The following is a 9,784-nucleotide window of genomic DNA, read 5'->3' as shown; positions in this document are numbered from 1 at the left end:
ATCAATTACCTTCCTTTACTTCTAACACTAACTTCCTTACAATAAACCCCATCTCAAAGAAAATGTAGCAGATAGAGAAACAGCACAGAAATTAGCAGTGGTACTGAATAACTTCTCCAGAAGTAGAAATGAGAAAGTTTAACGCTATTCCCATTGAGAGAAACACTGAAAAGAGTTAATGTAAGAGGGAAAAGAATGGGTATAGACAGAGAATCCACAGTGTAGCTACTGGCTTAGGGTAGCTATGGCTCCCTTTTCATTGGGCTCAGGGAAATGCAATTTTCACTCCCAACTTGTTCATGTACAACAGGTGGTTGGGCCTGTCCTGCAGCAGGCCTTAGTGTGAGAAGCTCTGTTCTTCGCTCTTAACCACACATGTTTTCAAATATTTGTGGTTCGCTGATGTGCTGTATGACTGCTGACAATCTTAAATGTATAGTTTTGCCTCTTTATCTTTGCGGTTTTGAGGCGGTGGTTTATGAACATATAGGCTTCTTTCATTTATACCATCTTGTAAAATGCCTGAGCACATGGGGATTGATAGAAAGAATGAAGATATTATCTGTTAATGTAATTATTTTATTATCTGTTTCATAAATGGTATAATTGTTGTTCAGAACATATTTATTTACTATTGTTCAGAAGATATTATCTTTTAGTCTTCTATTATTATTTGAAGCAATTCTTAAAGTCATTAAAATAGCCTTATCCACCCAAAGCTTCAGGAATTTCTGAATGAATATGATGCAAGGACCACAAGAGCTGGGTCACAAGAAACATCTTTTATTTTCAAAGCATGTGTCTATTACTGCGGGCACTGATTCAAGCCTTGCCTTAACAGGCAAGAAATGATGAGTGAGTTAACAGCACAGAATTGCTGTGCTGAAAGACAAGGGGAACTGTTCAGTGCAGGTGCAAAATTCTGGGAGCTTGAGGCACATAAAGTTAATTCTCATAAGTAATCATCTTCTAACACTGCTATTATTTCAGGTGCTCATCACTATTTACATGGAAAACAGTTGTCATTATTTCCTCATCTGGCCACTTCAGAGAACTCTGTAGGATTTAAATAATGCTTTTAAAAAATTGCATGGATTATTGAATTAAATCAAATTGATTTGTTGGCTTGAGGGAGGGTGAGAATAAGAACCTTATTGTCATTACTCAGTAAGTTTATTACAGACTGTTCACAACACAAAAATTACATGCTTTGTTTGTATGTTGTGTGGCAAACTTGAAACCGCAAGTGTTTACATGTGCTGCACGCATACACTTTGGGGTTTTAATAGCTGGTTGACAAGAGATTAAAGGCAGAAATATGGCATTTTATTAAAGCAAACATATCAGTATGCCTACCATGATAAAATGATCTAGTTTTCTTCAGACACAAAAGTTTCTGTTGAGTGATACCTTTGAAATTCCTTGAGGGCACCCTATTATTCACTTTCCTCAGCAGAGAGCAGCTGCAAATGGTCTCCAATTTTCAAAGAGTATTGCCTGGTCATTCTTTACTGTCAAAATGAAGAAGAGCATAAAAGTTAAGTCAATAAAGTAATATGAAATGCTTAATATAAAAATTCAAGAATGAATGATTAACCATTAAAAACTTACAGTAGCTATTTCAGCCAGGAAAAAAAAAAATTAACATTTCCCTTGAAACCTATTAACACTCCTTGTAAACAATATTCTTCCTTGAAATATATGACCCTTCCTAATGCTCTCCATACACATGGCATTTTTCTTATATCCACTTTACCTTCACTGATATGCAGCTGAATTCCTCCAGAGAGGGTGTTTAGAGCCCCTTCCTCTGATGCACTGAAAAAATGTATTCTTTTATTGCATTCCCCTTCACAAATACACCTAATGTTCAGCTTTAGATCTTAAAATCCTTTCCTGATCTGAGAGTCACATGACCTGTTGTAGTTATTGACATTTCACCACCATTCCAGTCACCGTCAAGTGTCGAGCATAAAATTGATCTCATTCATTTGAGCCGGTGATAGCTGCATTTATGCATAGCAGATGAAAAAAAACCACACTTCCCTGTTGTATTTACCAGAACAGTACATTTAAAAATCACGCAATTATCTCAACACCTACGCCTTAATCATAGACAGTGTGACTGCTTGCACTGGACACTTGCACTGCACATCCTGCTGCACAGAAGACAGGGAACATGATCTAATTTTTAGGAAAACAGCAGCTCTCTCTTTTCTGGATTTGCTTAGCCCCAAACTTTTCCTCAAGTGCTGAATGTGTAAGCAAGGTGTTGTGCAGGGGACTGCATGGAAAAATAATAGAGAAGCTGTCTGTATTTGTGCATCCAAGACTGCCAGACGTATTGATCGGAAGTTACCAAAAGATTACTTTAGTAGTACACATGGGATCAGAGCCTGGGACTCCAGAGGTTCCACAGTGACAACGCAAGGCAAAACGTGACCTAAAATCTTAAGGTGATTTGTAGCTTGCCTGAAGCAAATAACATCATTAGAAAGAGTTTATGATAACTAAAATGATTCAAACATACAATGGTGAAATTAAAAGGTGCATAGCAAAGGTGAGCACTTGTTGTATGGAAAGTCAAAGTCTGATCCCCCAGTCAAAAAAGATGTCAAAAGGAAGAGGAGGGTGACTGCCAGGGCTGGTGTCTACCTCACTCATAGCACATAGGTAACGGTCGCTGTGACTTCTCCTTCAGCTTCTCGTTCTTACTGGGATTTATGGGAACAGGTCAACCAGCAAACATTCTGTGTAAGGCAGTACATCAGAGTGCTTGTGACTGTAGCAGACTTCTGAATTTTGTGTCCACTGGACTTTGCATGTAGTGTCTTACACAAGAAAACACACTTGCAGGTCACTTAGTGAGATCATCACCAGAGTTTTGGGGAAGAACGTTATGAAGAGACAGTGCCTAGGAAAGTCAAGTTAATCATGGTTTGGAAAAATAAAACCAACATAATAAAAATGCCACCACTAAACTGAAGTCCTTAAGTCAGGAAAATACTCTCCAAGAAGCACAGCAGATCTCAGCTCAGATAGTCCAGATGGCTTATGCACTTGTAGCAACTCTAGAAGGCTGAGAAATATAGATTACAAGGAGTGGGGTCCATTGTATATATCATTCAAGAGGATAACTTCATTCTGACTTTAGACACAGGTGTCTAAATACAAAGACAGATACTGACATACCCTAATAAGATTTCTGGTTATCTGAGAAACTGGAATTCCCCTTTCACTAACTGCCTGTGAAAAAGACAGTGAATCTACATCAAAAAATACATAAACCAAGGATCATAAGGCACGCATCAAAATACAGTGTTTAGAAAATAGTGCTAAATACAGGGAACCATGGGACTCTGCTGTTAGTGCATGGCCTGAACCCATATCAAAATACTTAATCACAAGTCTGGCTCACACATATCAATAAGCAACTCGAACAGCTTCCCTGAAGTGCTGTTCAAATGTTGATCTGAAGAATGGGAAGATGCATCCAAATTCTTCACTGTACAACAAAAGGTGGTCAAAAGAACATCATCTAACATCAGTTATACAGAAGTCAATGAACTGAAATGAAATCTGCATTAACAGGCTAAAGTAAGGCCAAAAGGTAGTCCTTGTTTCTGTGTTACAAACCTTCAGGCAAATAATTACTAAGTAGGATGTTAGGTAGATCTTCCAAAACCGCAATTTAGAAATCAGAAAACCAAAAATATTGCCAATAGGTATTGTATTTGAAGTCACATTTAAAGTAAGGAATCTGCATTGCAACTGACAAATCCTTTGATCTAGTCCTGTAGTGTCACAGCATTTACTCTAACCATTTTGGAAATACATGCTCTGCACATATTCTGATTTCAATTAGAAATAGTAGGAGCCTCTGATATTAAAAGATACAAAATAATTTTCCACAAAGCTAGGAAAAATTCAGTGGGGTCCTGAATTTAATATGAATTTTTCAATCAAAGTAGTCTTAATTGAAAGCAGCAAAAGTAAGGATTGGTCAGACAGACTTACACAAGCCTACGGAAAAGCTTGCATCTCTGCTTAAACTAACATACTTTGACAAGTCCTGTTGAAATCTGGAGTGCTTAGATTAAAAACCTAATCTTAGATTCTACATTTTTGTGACAGGAATCTCAGTTTTCATGGCCCGATGTCATTAAAGATTGCTACTCCTTTCAAACAATTACTAAAACCACATATTTTAGACAGTTATTATTGGTTACCCTGATAAAGCTTTTTATCAACTTGCCTTAGTCAGAGCAACCATGACTAGTTAGGATAGCCAATAATTTTAGATTTTGGTTATATTAAGAGATTAATCCTACCTGTGAAGTAGCCACCTAATTAGAGTAAGTGCCACTGGGTCATATCTGTAGTAAAGCAGTGAGTAGCTCAGATATATTTAACACTTCATAAAATTTTGTAAAACTTTAAAGTGGAAGGTCATTGAAACCACTACACACAGATGGATGCTTGCAACAGAGGAAGCCCCAAAAGTAAGATGTAGAGGGGAGGCAAATAGACAAAACACTCTAATAAAAAAGGCAGATTTATCAGTGATGTGTGGTATTAATAAATTATGTATTCTCTAAATGAAATGGAATAAGCATGTAAGAGACCTCCTAATGAAGTCGTATGAAAACTTAAAGGGAAACCAGAGATTGAGGATCAGATACATCTGAATAAAAGTAGATGTGGATAATATAGATCTGCGCATCTGAGTTTGCCATCCACTCTCTTATAGATAGTGAGCATCTAGCTATGAAATAGCAGCACAATTCCAGAAAAACACATCTTGTCATGGTTCTTACTGTTATTTCTGCTCCTTACAGAGAGTAGTGGAAAAGAAGTACCCAGCACACAGTGGTGACAAAATAACTGTGTGCAAAAGCTACTTTCATATCTTTACTTATCTTCTCCATGAGTTGCTAAACATCATCTATATGGAATAAAAGGTAAGACTAGAAGTTGATGTCAATTACACTTTTGTGAAAATTTCCTGTTCAGACTTCTTTGTCCCATATGAAATCTGTTGGTCAGACATGAGTACTCACAATCATTTGCTTTGGTGTTTTGTTGGTTTGTTTTGGTTTGTTTTTTTTAAACACATTCTTTTTTTCTAGATGAAGCTTCAGTAAGTTCTAGCTAAAAACCAAATTGGATACCTTAAACCATATTGTTGGCATCTAATTTATGCTCTCAAATTTAATTTCTACAGGTCATTTTCTTTATAAAAGAATGTTATAAGATGTTTCCTATACTGTTTGATGAAAAATGTTATAGATCTGCTGTGGCATATTTGATATGATTTCTTGTGATAAGCAGCAGAAACCTTCTATATTTGAATTGTGTTCCACTGCCAATCAGACCACGTCCATCTGTGAAAGCAACAGAACTAGTTCTACTGTTGTCTAAATCAAAATGGAGCTGTCACAGAATACTTCAGCACATTTATTATTATTAGGTATTCACTGGAACTAAAATACACTCTCTAGTGCATTCTATATATGTTTATTGTCATTATTTATTGTCATTTGGCAGATAGCCACTACCAAGGATGGTGACAGCATGAATAGTTTAGGCATGTTTGGGAAGTCTTTTTTTTTCTTTTTTTTTTTTTTTTTTTTCCAAATGATACACCTTTACATTGTTTTGTCACATAGTCATGTACTATTTTATATAATTTTAAAAGCCCGAAATCTTGGAGCACTGTATGAAATTTTGTCATTTTTAAGCCAGTCTCATGGTTTTGGAGGATATGGGTTGACAGGTGAATTCAGAATTTGTAGCACTGGCAGGCATGTTGTACTGTAGTAGACACTACCTATGTCAAGGCAGCACTGAGTAACTACTAGCGGGAGAAGTCCCTGTAACAAATTTTTATGACCCTAAGAAAATTCTCCTAAAAAATTTCTGTAGTTGAGATAGTACAGTTCAATCTTGATGAGTGTCATTTTAACTCATTTTCTTCTATGCATTAATTAGAGATTTATATTCTTTGCCTTTGCAGTGAATCATGTAGTTTAATTCAGGAAGACATGATTGCATTAAATTGAATATACAGTTATACATTTCAGATGAGAAGCGAATCTCTAAGAGATACGATATACCAGATACTGAATCACACTAACCTTATGCACAGCCTATTGCATTCCATTTTTATTATGCCACCCCACCACAGCAGAAGTACTCAGAATGGAAGAGACCATCTACAAAATGAAACAACCTCAGGAGGGAGCACAATTCTACATGGTGTTCTTCTACTCTGAGCTTCTTTCAATCAGCCTCATAAAGCACAGGAGAAACTGCTGCTTTTCCATGAATAGTCAGTTCACAGTCTTTGGTAGAAAATCATCTAGAGCAGTCCTGATAGAGGGTGACAACTTGATCATGCATTGACACATTACCTTGCATCCTATCTTCTCAAATCATAAATGAAGAGTGGCTGCATTCCGTAGTCTCTGAATTCTTTCAAGACAGCTCAGCAATCTACAACTGAAAGGTAGGATAAATTATTATAGGAGACTTCTCAGCATGGCTGTTCTAAATCAAATGCTGTCAAATAATTTTTAACTTTCTTTGATCTGCACTCAATCTCTGTGTTCTTTGCTAACCTATGGCATAGACTCTCCTTGACTTCCACTCCTTTCTTTTTCAGTTTCTACTCATAAACTTTTATTTTCCCTTTTTTACCACGTACGTGTAGGTATATATAAAAAAAAAAAAACACAACACCACGATATCCAATGGCTTGGTGACTCTTATTTTACAGTTGCTTGGAAAGAAAAAGGAAAAAAAAAAGAGTGCAGTAGGAACCTAAAAGAAATGAGAAAAACACAGGAAGTTAAATAATCTTGCAAGAAGCAAAAATATGATGTTTTGGGCTGAGAAAGTGTTCTCCCTGAGGTGTTTTATGGTTATAAGAGACATATCACACAAAATCTGTATCTGATGGCTCCTACAATATATTTTATAGGAGTAATGACTATAGCTTAAAAAGCTGGGAAGAGGAGACTCGAGCAGCAAAAGAAAAAAAAAAAAACAATAGAAATACTAATGAAGATAAATGAATGAGAGTGAAAGAAGAGATGATACAGGCACAGAGTAAGGCAGAAGGAAAAGGAAATGACATTGCTAAGAAATGAAACAGCAAAAATACACAAATGAATCCACAGTAAATGCCAACAGAATTAATTGTGATCACTACTGGAATAGTGCTAGGGACAGTGGTGCAGCATCTCATTGCATTGCACACCGCAATGCATTGTATGAGCAAAACAGACATGGAAGATATTCAACTATTCTCATGGTGTGTGACAGGTGGATATGTAGGCAAGCAGAGATAAAGAGAACAGAAGATAGCAAGGAAGACAGGCTTTTCCATAGGCCATGACACCATCAGTCTGAAACATGTCACTTCTGTTTACTTTGAGAAGAATTATGGAGTCTAGTCCATGTGCCCTGATCAGACCACTATTCAGCTTTGCAGTCTTTACATCTGAGCAGCTTAATGTGCAGCACAGGACCTGGATAAAGCAAATGTACTTCCCCTATCAGCTCCCACATACACTTCTGTAACACTGGTGTTTTCAACTGCCTCATCTGTGGTAGCAGAGCACAGTCACTGCTATTGCAGTATACACCCTGATAGCGTTTGCCCTCAATTAACTGAAGTTATGGCAATTTATTGTTTTGGGGTGTGTCCTCTTATTTCGCCAATTCTCAGAATAGTACAATGCAAAACATGAGACCTAGAACAGTCATCTATTTTTACTGCAACAGGTAGAAAACACAAGCAAGAATCTGTATAACCTTAAAAATCCACACTGGCAAAGACTCCATAACCTGCTTTTTCAGGGATTAACTCAGTGTTGTGGTTTAACCTCCGCTGACAACTAAGCACCATGCAGCCACTCGATCACTCCTCCATCCACCCAGTAGGATGGGAAGGAGGATCAGAAAAAGGAAAACTCGTGGGTTGTGATGAAGACAGTTTAACAGGAAGGTGGTGGGGGAAAAACAGAAAAACTATACAAAATTAGTGATGCAAAGTGCAATTGCTCACCAACCATTGATCAATGCCAAGCCTGTCCCTGAGCAGCAATCCCCTGGCTATACTTTTCACTGGTTTATATACTCACCATGACATTATACAGGATGGAATATCCTTTTGGCTAGTTTGGGTCAGCTCTCCTGGGTAAGCCCCCTCCCAGCTTCTTGCAACATCTCCAGCCTCCTTGCTAAAAAGTCCTTGACTTGGATAAACAATGCTTACCCACAACCAGACAACAGTGTATTATCACTATTCTTCTCACACTAAATCCAAACACAGCACTATACCAGCCACTAGGAAGAAAATTAATTCTATCTCAGCCGAAACCAGGACACTTAGTTACGGCTATAAAGTTTCTGCTAATATCAGTCACTTTTGTTGATAATTAAACAAACCGCTTCCTGGCATGACTTCACTGGATCCAGAGATGAGCCCTTGATATATCAGAAAACCACTTTATGCCTCTGCAAACTTCTTTCTTCTAGAAGACAAAACACCCTTTTTTTCCAGGTTTTCCTTGGTGAGCTGTGCATCCTGAAACTTTTCTATTTGTGTACCTGGTAGCCTTCTCTTGAATGCTCCCCAACCTGACCATAATTATTCCCAAAATGCAATTCCCAGAATTGGACAAAAGCCACTGAAACTGAGTGACAAAAGTGATACAGGTCTCTGATTTTATATTCAGTAATACTAATGTAAAATACGTTACGGAAGTGTACACTCAATTCTGAACACAAGAATGGACCACCTCTATTAAATTCTGTTTAAAAGCCAAACTCACTACAGAGCTTCCTCAACAGCAGTTCACAGCAGTGAACTCAATAGCTTCCTCAACAGCAGTTCACCCTGAAACCATGTCCCAGACTCTTATTGCTCACTGTTCTTAATACCAATTTAATGCCACCATGAAGTTACAGATGATTTGCACAAGGGGCAGAGGTGGCAACTTTAATTCCTTTTTCTCATAAACAATCATACATGACCCAAATAGCTCAACTGAAAAGTTACTAAAAAGAAAATGGACAGAATTTGGCAATTGTTTTCACCCACCAGTGTGTACAAGAGTCTCAGAGAGACCAGGACTGTACCAACTATGAGAAAACACTGTGAACTGTACCTCTAATAATTACTCATACCCTTCTGTTATATAGGACAAAGCATCCTGAGACTCCAGTGGGCAAGGAAGACAGAAATCAGTAGCAAGTGATTTTGTAGTCTGGCCTTATTTCCTTCCGCAGTTTTCATTCGTTCCCACTTGCCCTAGGAGAGAAAGTTACAGCTACTGTTAAAGCAATGAAGAGACTATTGTTCAGTTTTGCACTGTTTAAACCTGAGCAGTTTAATGTGCAGCTACTGGAGTTCATATTTTGTTTTCCATATTTCTCCTCTTATGCATTCAAATTCAAATTGACAAATGCCTTTGTATATAATTTTAAACCCTCCCCATCTCTAATGCATCAGTATCTTGTTACATTGCCTTTGATTTCATTGTTTGCAATGCTACTATCAGCAGCATGGAATTGCCAAGGCACTAAGCAGCCCAATTTTTCTTTAATTTCTCAGAAAATTGACAGCTTTATGAACTGTCTCTTTACCTATGCCCCATAAACATGTCAGGCTGTGGAAAACCATTCTAATTAAATCCCGGGGGATTGCAATGGAAGATTATAGCTTCTTGGCAGGTTATTAAAAAACAGTTGTTCATATATACACAAATATCTGTAC

The 9,784-nt window shown here is 37.4% G+C and overlaps 1 long non-coding RNA gene across 1 annotated transcript; it reads right to left on the bottom strand.

Annotated features, from left to right (window-relative positions):
• Positions 1-1,385: 1,385 nt before the first annotated feature.
• On the bottom strand, positions 1,386-9,319 carry LOC309435937. Its single transcript, XR_014183246.1, has 3 exons — positions 9,196-9,319; positions 6,414-6,501; positions 1,386-1,511 (listed from the first exon to the last, which is right to left on the bottom strand). It is a non-coding gene; the product is annotated as an uncharacterized lncRNA (long non-coding RNA).
• Positions 9,320-9,784: the final 465 nt, after the last annotated feature.

This window comes from Streptopelia decaocto (assembly GCF_964273445.1).
Source record: "Streptopelia decaocto genome assembly, chromosome: 2".
NCBI lineage: Eukaryota > Metazoa > Chordata > Aves > Columbiformes > Columbidae > Streptopelia > Streptopelia decaocto.
This window is presented reverse-complemented; position numbering and strand designations above follow the sequence as displayed.